General features: G+C 37.7%; 1 protein-coding gene across 6 annotated transcripts in view; it reads right to left on the bottom strand.

Moving 5' to 3' along the window:
* LOC108942090 (zinc finger and BTB domain-containing protein 20-like) overlaps positions 1 to 14,221 on the bottom strand; it is a 104,079-nt gene that overhangs the window by 31,947 nt on the left and 57,911 nt on the right. The gene's annotated exons all lie outside the window — the stretch shown is intronic.

A 14,221-nucleotide genomic window follows, 5' to 3' on the forward strand; every position in this document is an offset into this window, starting at 1 on the left:
CCCCCCCCAAAAAAAAAACCTTAAGCGTTGATAAAGTACTTAAAACACAGCAGACACAGAAATAGAAAATCACCAAAAATCTATACACCTCCTACACATCATATTCAATACAAATAAAATTAAGTCCATAACCTTACAAAAATCCATGTAACAATCCAGATTAAATTCCATTCTCAAAGGAAAGCCACACAAGCACAGAGCGAATATGCCAGCTCCACACAACTGTCACATTCGAACCCACAGCCCTGGCTGGCACTGTATGGAAGCACTGCACCACCGTGAGGGCTTGTTAAGAATAAAAAGCACCATATGAAGCTAGTTAACCTAGTGGAGGACTAAGGAACAAAATGGAGGTTGGACGGAGGTTTATCTTTCTAGTTGTGTTTCAGTTTTCAGTTTGCTGGCACCTCATGGGCTTTTGTTCTTTCCTTCTGAGAGATGCTTGTTGCTATGAGACAATCGAGATGCAGTGGAAGAAGCCAAAACACACATGGTTGGGAGTGCTGCTTGTCTTATGTGGTGCTCAACGTCACCAAGGCTCCCTGAACATGGGCAGAACATGCAAACTACACAGAGACTGAGGTGGGTGCCACCCTATGCCTGAAAAACCCAGTTCCAAGAATTTGGCTATATGTAGCGTTTCATTTAATACCCCAATTTCAGTTTACAGGGCACTTCTTCATGTTTACCAGGACCGGGTTTGGATTTCATGTACCTCCAGACAATAATAACAATGAATTTTCATGACAATGAACACGCTTACATTTATTCATGTAACATGCTTTTCTCCAAAGTGAATTGCAATGATTATTATCTAGTATTTAGCTGACACCTTTAAACAAAGTAGCTTATGAACGCTGCACTCCCTACAATCGTTCACCCATCTATACACACCAAAGCAATGTTTACTCAATTACACATTTGCGTTATTTAGCATATGCTTTTCTCCAAAGTGACTTCCAATGAACTCTATGTAGTGTTGTCAGCCCACAGACCTTATTCACCAAGGTGACTTACACTGCTAGATACACTACTTACAATGGGTCACTCATCCATACAGCAGTGGAACACACTCTCTCTGTCACTCACACACAATGGGTGAACCTGACCAGCATGTCTTTGGACTATGGGAGGAAACCAGAGCACCTAGAGGAAACCCACACAGACATGGGGAGAACATGCAAACTCCACACAGACTGAGCGAGAGTCAAATCATGTCTTCTCACACTACCCAGGCACTATGAGACAGCAGCATTACCTGCTGTGCCACTGTGCTGCCCCAATACTGCAGGCAATCTAGAGTCACCTGAAACACCTCTTTTGTGCTGTTGGAGGAAACCCATAGAAATTACACAGAGAAAGAGCAAGGTTGAACCCACATCTAATAGCACAGCCCAGACGTTTTTAGACATCAGCACTACCTGTTGTGCCACTGTGTCACCCATACAGAGACCGGTGCCACCATGTGGTGTTTTTTGCTGTTGTAGTTCAGCTCGTGCTGCTTCAAATGTTCTTGTTTGCTAGTTTCACCTGGTATAATCTTGATGTAAAGTAATTTAATCAACATCAATATTTAAAAAGACACAGCATTAAAGGAACAACAGAACCCATCCAGCAACTGCTTGCGCAGTGCACGTGTGTGCAAACACACACACACACACACACACACACACACACACATACATACATACATACATACATACATACATACATACATATGCACACTATGGGCAGTTTAAAGTTGCCAGTTCAACTGAAGCATGGTTCTTTAGATTCTGGGAAGAAACCAGAGCATCCAGAGAATACCCACACAAACATTTACGTTTATTCATTTAGCAGACGCTTTTCTACAAAGCGGCATACATCTCAAGATCTCTACAAACATGGGCAGAACATGCAAATATGCAAACACACAGATCTGGAAGACACCTATGTAGCCTCATGTTCCTGTGCCACCCAAGAAAAACAGAATTTAACAAAAAATAAATACGACTATTGTAATTATAATAATAAGGGGAGATGAAAAAGGAGCCAACATTTTACGTAGTGTTCTCTAGAGTGATTGGCACATTGGTAAAGATGAGCTATAAAGGCTATAAAATGTCTTTGTTGTTCATTAACCTGATCTTACACTCAAATTATGAGAGAAATCAAACCTTCCACTAAGGTGAAATTATTCAGGGAAAAAAATTCTCACAAAAAAGTTAGAAGTTTTTCTTTCTTTATATGTGAGCTAATATACTTTCAGTAATACTTTTTACAGTTTTGCTAATCCTTTAAAAGACTTGTTTGAGGAAGATTCTATGCTTAGTAACACTTTTTTGGAAGCTATATGCACATTAAGAATGATTTATCAACTATGAAACCAGCACGCTGAATAGTTTTGCATTACTATCATTCTACTGAGTGTAACCATCATTAAAGGAGCACATGTTACCCAGTTTAATTTTAAATGGGCTGATTTCAAGTAGATCACTTTTTACAGTTACCTTATCGCAAACATTTTTTAAAAAGATGTCTCAAATTGTGAATGTCAGAACCTGTGGCGGAGCATCTCAGGCATCGTTCTGACAGCACTGCTTGATCTCGTTCCAGTCGCAGAACTTGAGGAATGTTTTGGTGAGTGGAATCATGCCACATGGTTCCTTGTGGCTATCTAGATGGTCATGCAGTTAGAAAATGGATGTCTGGGTTACATCAGCAATGGTTTACACGGTTACTGGTAGAACTGCACCATTCATTTACTGACAAAATTGCTCACATTATTAGCAGAGCTGACATATTTTCAGCAAAGGTTGAAAAATCGGAATTGAAATTCCATCTTCCAAATGGCGTACAGCTCTGAACAGCTATAAAGTGATTTAACATGTATGTCGAAAGCATATTTTTGAAGCAGTGAAAAGAAGTTAAATTCAACAAAGTACAAACTTGACATTTATTCATATGATAATGCAAATTAATGATTTGTAAAAGAATAAATGTAAATGTATTTGCTGAATTTAACAGATTTAACTAATTAAATGGTGAATATGGCATGTGCAAAAGTTTTGACAAGCTTCCAGTCAATTCATTAATACTTTTTAAAGCCTCAAAACTTTATTGACTCGTTAGGCCTTAAATAAAGTCAGACATAAATTTCAGAGCTGAATAAATACTTTTACCCAAATAACCTTTACATTTTTCCTAAACTTGGAGATAAAAGAGAGGACAGGTAATAAGGATGAGTCTCATGGGTTGTGGATGAGATGCTCTCTTCAGCCCTGGTCGAGACCCTGCAATGTAAATCCATGGAAATTTGATTGTTTTGTCTGGAGAACCAGGTTTCCAGAAACTCACTTTCTTATCTGTAGCTGGATCGGGCCAGAATATTCACAGTGTTCCAGTGGAAGCTATGTCCAGTGTTGACTTAATGAATTGAAATGAGTGACAGTGGATCATGGCTCTTTGCAGTCATCTGATGCTTATTTATCCCTGTTGAAAGCTGAAAGAGGAATCTTGAATAATTTCATCTAAAGAAGACAGTGCACAAACTGATCAACAGTGTGTTGGCACAAACCTGCATGAAACTTAATACTTGGGACATTTTTGACTGCAATGTGAAAAATCTGATGTGCTTTCTTTTTCAGTAGGATTCCGTAGGATGATGGCCTAAGGAATAAAATTGTTTGTAGTTGGTTGAAATTAAATATGACTGATAGGGAATATTTGTGATATGTCTTGATAAATTAGAATATGATTGGTGTTTCTTCTGCCTCCTTGAACACCTTGTATAAATCTCCAGTCTACACAGTTCTCTTTTTGGGAAAATTGTATAATGTAGAGTAAGTGCTCTAAATAGGGTAGCTGCAGCAGTTCTGCTGTAGAAATGAACCTTTTGGAAATAGCTTTCATGGTGGAAGTAGATTATTACACAATTGCTGATGATTTTATGATGTTTTGTTGAATAATGTGAATATCTATCCCAGAAAAGGAGTAATAACTCTGGGGAACGTGTTCTATTTATAGTAATAAAATAATGCAAGATTCCACAGGTAAACAATGTGGGTAGCAACATGATACGCGGTAAGAAATATATATTTACATTTATTCATTTAGCAGAAGCTTTTCTCCAAATCAACTTCCAATGAATACCATGTAGTAGTGGGCTGATGCCCACACCTCATTCAATCAACGTGACTTACAACACTAGATACACTACTAATAATGAGTCACTCATCCATACACCAGTGAAGTACACTCTCTCTCTGTCACTCACCCACACACTATGGGTGACTTTTAGAGTCATCAGTCCACCTGAACAACATGTCTTTGGAAAGTGGCAGGAAACCCACATAGACACAGGCAGAACATGTAGCTATCAAACCTACATTCTCTCACACCACACAAGAATATATTCTTCTTCTGCCTGTGTCCATATATACATACACAATTATACTGTATATGTATGTACATCTTAGTCAATTTATATAAATACAAGAAAAAATCCGTATCATTCAACAAAAACACAGATATGGTTGCAGAAAAACATTTAAGTTTTTTGTTAACTACAAATTTGTATATCTTTTTTGTCATTAATGGAAACTGAAAAAAGTTTCATCTTACATACACAGTATCCAAAATTCTATATTTTAATGTTACAAGTCTAATCAAATAACCAAACATAACACCCAAAGAATATTATCATCATGCCAATATTTAGCTGAACCTGTTTTCATCATAGTATAAATGTCCATATCAGTTCATTATGTTAACTTCATGAAGAGGTACATTTGCAGAATCAGAGGCTCATATACAGCATATTAGTGATACAGCGCATATTATTTGAAATAATTAAACCTTAAAATCCTGTGACATTTCACAGGTGGTACCACTGTGTTTCTCTTATTGCATATAGACATTTTATTGGCAATTATATCAAAATTGTCTCAAGTTATATATTTAAATGGGATGCAGCACTGGCATTTAAGCTGTAATGTCATGTAAATTAGGCACAGGAGATGTTTTAACTACAAGTAACAAACACATATTTATCAGGAGAATATTAAATAGAATTTATCAGACATTATAGTGAATCAATTTAGTGAAATGAAAACAACAAATCAAATTCTATGCTATTTCATACCCTTATTTGGCTATGAGTCAAATCAGCAACTGTATGAGATTGGCATTTTCCTGGACATGGATACTTTGCAACTAGGACACAACAAATTCCGCTCTTTCAGGCATGATACCAGTAGCTCTGTGAAGATTTTATAAGACTCAGGTTTCTCTATAAATCGTCTAATTCCTTTGATTTGGAAAATGTGGCTGTCTGTGAACACCAGTATTCCCTCCTTCCCAGTAATCACGGTGTGCTTTAATTTCCACATCAGTTTTGTCGGATTGTTCATTAACAGGAGGAACTGGAACTGGTAAGTCTACATCATGGGGAATTAGTGTGATAGAAGATGATATATCTGGATACACAAGAGTTATTTTTTAAATTATTATTGTATCTGTCAGCTTTTTGCACTTTGATATGTCCATCATGCAGAAGTAGCAGTCATTCAGGTGGTTTGTAGACTCTCTCCATACTGTGGGAAAAGTAAATGGCACACACTTTCTGCTGTCACACAGCCAACCAAGACACAAGGTGCCATGATGATTTCTCCTGACCACCGGCATCCCAAAGTAGGCGTCATACCAATACAAAATTTCCTGCCTCCAGCTATCAAGTATTTCACCTGGTCCGATATAAGAACTAAAAACAGAACAAAAGAAGCCTGATGATAATTGGCAGCCTCCAGGATCCATGCTTATTCTGACACAGTGACCTAACTTTCTCTACTGCTTGTTCTTACTGACTCGTCCTGCGCTACGTCACTTCCGGAGCCCACGCTACACCTTTGAGCTCATCTCCTAGAACCTATTGGACTGCGAATCGCTTGGAGTCTCTGCACCCTCAGGCTATTTCTTTACAGCGCGCACACACACACAAACACCTTTCCGTCACATGCACCTATACGGAAAAACACGTTTCCAGTGGAAATGTTACAGGTATAAAAAAGGCGAACTAAACCAGCGCCCTGAAATCATAACAATCAAGTCAAACAACCGTATTTACGCTGAAATAGTCACCAACTGAACTGAACTACTTCAGCGGTGTCAAATTAAGTATTATATATACCCTGAAAACTCGCGATTAAATAGCACAACCATTGCTGCATCGTGCTTCTTACTTTCCCCCGTACTGTACGTACACTGTGACTGTACTGTAGCTAGTAGTAGTGAATAATTTGAGTGACGCCGAACATTAAACGCCAGACTAAAGTGCCATCTTGCCATTTCCCCGGACCACACGTCACCTATGACGTTCACGCGGTCGAAATTTCCACTCAGTATGTTAGGAATTGGCATTCAAGTGATATTTCACAGAAATCTCTCGTCTTACGACGGTGTGGTAAAACAAACAAAGCTGCGCGCAGCTCTTTACGGTGTAACACGGTGGGCCCCGTGCGCATGCGCCGCAAGACTGTTGCTCTGTTCAATAAGCGTTCATCTTTTCTGTTTACGTTATATGTCTGAACATCTAGTTTCACGCAAACTAGCTTTTATCAGAACCTCCTAATGTGACACAATGAGGGTTGAATGAAACAGACTGGGAGTACCGTACAATCGGAGATCATACTGTTATCTTTAGACTTCAGCGCGCAGCGAAAAATGAACGTGTCCACGATGGAAAAGAGCGGCTTGTTTTGCAGCGAAACACTCCCGCGTTCCACCAAACACTGAATAGTCTTTGCTGCCCTCTATAGGACACCATGAGAAACAACCTCCTGCTGCATCGCCGGGGCGCAGCGACCAAACGCGCTTACGTTTACGGTAAAGTATCAGCATACAGTCGTTACGCATGTGGTGCTTTTCATCACAGCGGCCTACAGCGCAACAGACATTGAACAGGGAAAGTACAGAATAAACACACATAGTTACGTCCGTCGCTCCACATTTGCTTGTATCACTGGAAGTGTCATGATTTGGTGGCAAATAGGGTAGGCGCACACACTCACTCATCCATTCACACACTACAGACAATTTAGCCTCACCAGTCCACCTCATGTGTGTTTGTTTTGGACTGTGGGAGGAAACTGGAGCGCCCAGAAGAAACCCACGCAGATATGGAAAGTAACATGCAAACTCCACACAGACTGTGCCGGATTCGAACTTATGCCCAAACAGCTCGGGTGCTATGAGGCAGCAGGGCCACTGTGCTGCCTTCTAAATAAAAAGTGTTAAAGAATATTTTAATTCTTATAGCTATATCTGAGAACGTAACCCATAAAGAATTCAAAGGATATCTATGTTAGTCACTTGCAGTTGGAGTTACCAACGAAACAAATTACAAACTGACCTCTGATCCGGATTGTGTTCATAAAGTGAGAAGCCAATGCAGTGTACTATTTTTCATTAGGGAATGATTCTGGACTAGAAATTTTATCTTGTCTAAATCCCTTTATTGCACATTTACATTTGTATTTACATTTATTAATTCAGCAGATGCTTTTCTCCAAAGCAACATACATCTCCAAGAACAGGACAAAGAGTGTATTATATCAACAGAAGCAACTACACAATACAGTTATGAAGCTCACATATTTCATATTCATACTTCTGAAATAGATAGCCATATTGAGTAATACCAGACCAGGTTTATAATCTTCAGTTTATTCTGTATGATTTTTTATTAGGGGTGACACTTCTAGACAGGTGAAAAGTCATGTCCAAATTCATTCCTCTTATTCTTTACTAGTTCCGGAAGCTTTCATACATGTAACATTGACACTGATGCAACCATAATGATTTGCCATGGTTTACCATGCTGAAGGCAATCGTTTTAATTTGAGGTAGTATTTATAGACAGGTTAAGTGATATGTCCAAATCTGTTTCTTTTCATCTGTCATGATTATGACAAAATAATCATAACACTGAAACATTTGATAAACAATAAAAATGGTAAAATGTAAGATTTTCATACATTTTGATAGCAGTGTAGAGTTTATAAGAAGAAAAAATAGAAATGTATCACAGTTAGTTATTTGGCATATGTCAACATCACCAGAAACATCAAGCAATAACTGTAAAAAAAAAAAAAAACAAATGAACCAAAACTATGATCGAAAATTACAATGTCATGAACGAAACAGGCAAAAAGAACCTTAAAGCAAGAAGTCAGATAATTTACTTTTTTGGTATCAAGAACCCATTGGTGGCACCTCAGCATCTTTTCACAAGTGAGAACAAAGACGACTGTAAGACTATGTGGTTCGGTACAGAAGCTGTAATGTTGTGGACTGTATACCAGACCATGGTTTTACAGCAAGAGCTGAACTCTAAGACAAGTTGTCAATGTCTCAGTCCATTTACGACAATAAGTAGTGAAAAGAAGTCCCCCTGCAGAGGGGCTGTATTGACACTCTGTGACAGGGTGAGGATCTCTGTGATCAGGTAGAACCTAGGAACAGAGACACTGCTCCACCGTATCGAGGGAACCAGGTGAGGTGGTTCAAGCATGCTCATGACACCCCTTGTGTTCTTCCCTTTCATAGGGATAGAGCACTAGAAGAAGCCCTCGGGCAGGGACCCTCTGGAGAGATTATATCTCTTGACTGGCCTGCAAATGCCTGGGGATCCCCAGGAAGAGATTGGATTGTGACTGTAAAGGGATGTCTGGTGTACCTATTTCCTCAGAATAATAAGTGGTGTTGGAAAATAGGTCAATGATTGTTTATAACGAAAGATTTATCTAATTATTTTTCTAGTTGCCTTATTTGAATTGCACAATTTATCAGTTTTTTTAAATTGTGTATGTAAAGTGCAAAATATAGTAGTTTAATTATGAGGGTTGTAAGTATTTCAGGTTTTTAACTCCTATGTAATAACATCCTGTCACAAAACCCTCCTCAGTTTTAATAATTTAAAATATTGGCACCAGGTGGCACGATGTGGAGTGCTGGTGTCTCACAGCACCAGGGCTTTGGGTTCAACCATAGGTTTGAATAACAGTCTGTGTGGAGTTTATACAGTATGTTCTCTTTGTGTTTGTGTGGCTCCCCACCACAGTCCAAAGACAGTTGTGGGTGTGATGTAATGCATTCATTATTTTTTTTTCTCTGAGATGTATGTATGTTGCTTTGGAGAAAAGCTAAATGAATAAATGTAAATGTAAATAACTGTCCTTGTCTCACACTGCATGTCTTTGGTATAGTCTCCAGACTACCACAAACATACACTGGAAAGTGATTATTGATAATGCATAGATGGTACCACAAACTCCAATATGTCACCAAAACTGTTATAAATAGGACCAACGCCATAGCTAACAATGTTCAGTAGATCCTGTGATGCTAATTCACTTTATGGAGTTTGTCATCATAAACATAAACACACAAATAGTGTACTGTATATAACGTAGCTAAATTGACAGCAGTGTCCACATAGTTTCCGTGGTTCCTGAACAAACTGATAATCCTGCTCTTTACCAACAAGTTAATATGATACATTCTAAATGGGATATTTTTTATGTTTCTTCTCACCCTCTTCACATTCCTTACTGTGAAGTGTGATCCTGCCACAAGGGATGGGCACAAGCATTCATATTTGAGAATGGAAAACAAACCACTTTTTTATTTTTTTTTCAGAGAATTTAGAGGGAAACTGAGGCCTTTTAACTATAAAGACACTCTGCCTTTTAAGTATAATGTAAAAAATGTGTACGTACCTGTAAATACGAACGTACTCCATACTGACAGATGTGAAGTCCAGTATAGCACAACATTTGAAATACATCTAGTGTTCAATTTCAAAGTCCACTGTTCTGCAAGATTAGTCCTTAATAACATTCTACAATAGAGTGTTTATAAGGAAAGCACACAAAATGATAATAAAGATTATGGAGAAATTCTTGGTCACCATTCAACAATGAATTTATAACTAATGTCTATCTTTCTGAAACATAGTCAAACTATTGCTGTTGCTGCAGAAAAGCAGCATACATTCAACTAGTTATGCTAACAATCAGTATTTGCCCCGTTTGGATTAAAACAACATTTTTGGAATGTTTATTTAAGAGTACTGGTGCGAAGGACAAATCTGAAGCTTCTTTTGCATTGCGTCTGAAGAAAGATGCATTTCTTAGCTACATTTGAAGGATCCTCCGAAATAGATCATAGCTGACAGTGTAAGTGGCCAACAAACGTACCCTTGAAAGCCACTTAAATGGCTTTGGTTCTTGCTGACATCCAGCAAATTCACACTACTGATCTATGATTAGTCAAGAAAAATGTGGTACAATGTGATAGAGCCTGTCTGACCCCTATACATTGATTTCAGTTATAAATAGAGTTATATTGAGATATTTCAACACAGCAGTGGCATCTAAAACTAGACAAGAAGAGGAATGAAAAATAATTTTCAATGTCGCACAGAAATTCTGTGACACTGACCTCTTCATTCTCCTTCCATGTCCTTGAAAATGCATTTAAATTATTGATCATGCACTTGGGAAAAGCCAAGTGAAATTGTCAAATGGTTTCTTAGATGTTACCAACTTGCTCCAGCTACTCAAATAATGTCAGAATTCAGAATATCTAAAAACATAGAACAGATTGTAAATACAGTTTTTTTTTTTAGAGTATACTGTGAAAGAGTAGCACCGGAATGCATGTGAGGAAGGATAGCAATCATGTTATAAGAACTAAATACAGAACAATTTTTTGTGTTTTTTTTTTTTTTTTTAGAAAACATTGCGATTACTGTCTCATATTTATCAGACACCTTTGTCTAATGCAAGTTAACATGGTATACACACCACAGTAAACTAATTACCATTGCCTACTCATCCACACAACAGAGCAATTTAACACTTTGGCACACACGAAGAAGATGCCAAGTGTTGAAAGATGTGCTTTTCTTGTTTTTAAGTGATGTATAAAAATAAATAGTTCTTAAGTGTAGTCTTTGTGTATACCAGCATGAACGTAAGGTACCTCTTGTTAAACCTGAAGTTGTGAAATGTGCATGTATATGTATTTGCAAGTAAACTAAGTGGTTTAAACACACTATTAGGTGTGCAATATGCAATGTAAACACACACACACACACACACACACACATATTTTCTGAACCGCTTGTCCCATATGGGGTCGTGGGGAACCGGAGCCTAACCCAGCAACTCAGGGCGTAAGGCTGGAGGGGGAAGGGACACACCCAGGACGGGACGCCAGTCCATCACAAGGCACCCCAAGTGGGACTCAAACCCCAGACCCACCAGAGAGCAGGACCCGGTCCAACCCACTGCACCACTGCGCCCCCCTGCAATGTAAACACACTTTTTTTTATTAATACAAATGATGCTATGACAATATATATACAAGTACACTGCCTTGACAGGAAAAACCCTGGTTGGAATTACCACTGTGGCTGGAGGTATTCCTGCATGCCCAGTTTTCATTGGCTGAAAGTTCAATTGTGCAAATATTCATAGTGTTCTCTCAAAACTTTGGAAAGCATAAGAAAAGAAAATTTAGTTTCCTAAGCAGACACAATGTAAACATATTAAAGAAATGAAATGGAATGAATGAATGAATGAATGAATGAATGAAAGAGAACACTGCTCATTCAGAGTTCCTGGGCTGTTTGAGCATATAGGTTCAAATCCAGCTCAGTGTGTATGGTGTTTCTATGTTCTCCCTATATGCACGTGGTTTTCCTCTCACAGCCCAAAGAGATGAAGTTCAAGTGAATGATTAAAGTGCCCGTAATGTGTAAATACGTGTGCTTAGCTATCCTGTGATGGACTGATATTCTATTGAGGGTGCACTGCCTCCTGGAATTGCAACCGGTGACTCTGGGACAAGCTCCAGATCACTGCAACAAGGACAAACAGTTCATGAAATTTAGTGACCGAGTGCACAGAACTCATCTTTAACTGACATAGTCCTTGTGAAGGGATATAAAAGGTAACATTTGGGCCTATGAGGAAAAATGATTGTATGTGTGTTAAGACAAGCAACAAGGTACCTGAAAAAGCATTATATAAAATCACGAGTATACTGATACTTCCAGTGTATATTTTTAACTGTATTTTCTTCACCAGTGTATTTTCTAAAGTTTCTATTTGTTGCTGAGCGAGTGTGACCAGTGTTTCTGTGCCCAACCACTGGTTTTCAGTAAAACAAGTTCAAACATAGCAGGAGTCAAGGACCACATTAACTTGCATCCACAATGTTTTGAGCTCATGTCTGATGTTTATGCATACTGGTGATGAGTTAAAACATTGCATAAATGTTTTTCCATAACATATCATAAATATGTTCACAAATCATAAACGAACATTGGACATGTTTATGAGAAGAAAGACTCAACAATAGGAGTTAAATTGGAGTTTTTTCAGAAGTTTTAAATTAGTTTTAATTCTAATGAAGCTCAGAATTAATAAAAACTGTTGCCTTTCAAAGCACTTTATTACAGCTATATCTTAGACATTAACAAAACCTAACCCATAAATAAATTAAGGTAGTTCTGCATACAGTATTTTCAAACATTTATTGAGTGTGTAAGCAGTAAAAAGTTGAGAAACATTGGTAGCCTTTATGTTATGAGTTGGACAGCACAGCAGAAGGTCGTGGAGACATTTTGTTATTTTTTTCTATTTAGTTGACTTAGAATTTGTTTTCCTTTGAATTTAGTTTGAATTTAATAAAATGTTCTCAAATGTCTTACAGTGTTTTTTATGTATTGTAGCTCTGAGTTTTGTTTAACAGAAAACCACCAATGAATAAATCAAAAGATGTTTGTATTACGTAGCTTTTATTTATTGTGAGTTATTGGTTAAAGTACCTTTGTATTTACTAGTGAGTTATGAATAGACTTCTAGTCTTACTTGTACCACATGGAGCCAGCGTCTTCTTCTTCTTATTATTATTATTATTATTATATAACATTGCCTAATTAAAAAATGTACTTACTGTATTTTTAATGCTTGTAACTCTCTTTTGCTGAACTATCTGAGAACTATTTTAAATGAATACAAAATCCAACCCAAAGTAATTCTTAATGATACTGACTTTCAGGTGAGCCCTATGTGTTTTATCACATAGGATTTTAAACTGGTAAGGCTTTCCTATGTTTTTTCAATTTCCTTTAGCACTTTTTTAAAAATGTTTTCACTTAGGGGCTCATTATTGTGATAGTTGATGGTTATATGCTATCAGTCACAACATGTCTGAGATATGCTTGCAAAAGGATATGTGAGATGCCCAGGACATATATTCCACATGTGGGGAGAGGCTGCTGATTTTGTATGGTGTGCGATGTTACCAAGGCTTGTCTTTTCAATTGAAATTTTTGCTTTTGTAACCATTTCTTATAGTATGAGATGATAACTTGATCTGCAAACTTTAGGGTAAAATAGCTCTTGCTAGTATGTCTGAAGTCTTATTATTGGGTGTTTGTTTTGCATGAAAGCCTCTACTGGTTTCTGAATTTGTCCTAGGAAGAGGATTAATATTATTGCTGTAATATCAAAGAACTGTGGGGGACTCACTTTTAAAACTGGCTCTCATATTCAAGTTGTTCCTAAATAAGAATACAAAACATTTTCATAAGAACTCCTCTTTTCAAATAGGCAGCTTGCAAAATAAGATGAAGGTGACCAATGAATGGGAATGACAGAGATCTTTTCATTTCCTTTTATTTTCTCATCTTTTCATTTAATACATCTAAGATACAATTTTTTTTTTCTGGGGAAATAGAATAAACAAAATATTTCATCCTATTCTATTAATAAAATTAATACCTTTGCTGGTACTTTTTTGATTATTCTCCTCAAATTTAATTTTACCCATATCTGCCTTTCATTTTCACTATGTATAATTATATCTATTTGTATAAATATATATTCCTTCAAGGAGGGTATGGTGGTGCAGTGGCACAGTGGGTTGGCCTGGGTCCTGCTCTTCAGTGGGTCTGGGGTTTGAGTTCTGCTTGGGGTACCTTGCAATGGACACTGGTGTCCTGTCCTGAGTGTGTCCCCTGCCCCTCCAGCCTTATGCCCTGTGTTGCCTGGTCAGGCTCTGGTTCCCTGTGACCCTTCATGGGACAAGCAGTTTCAGACTGTGTGTGTGTTTGTGTATGTTACTTCATGTCTGTATGATGGTGAAAAGATTATGTAATTGAGGCTTGACC

This window comes from Scleropages formosus, chromosome 10 (assembly GCF_900964775.1).
Source record: "Scleropages formosus chromosome 10, fSclFor1.1, whole genome shotgun sequence".
NCBI lineage: Eukaryota > Metazoa > Chordata > Actinopteri > Osteoglossiformes > Osteoglossidae > Scleropages > Scleropages formosus.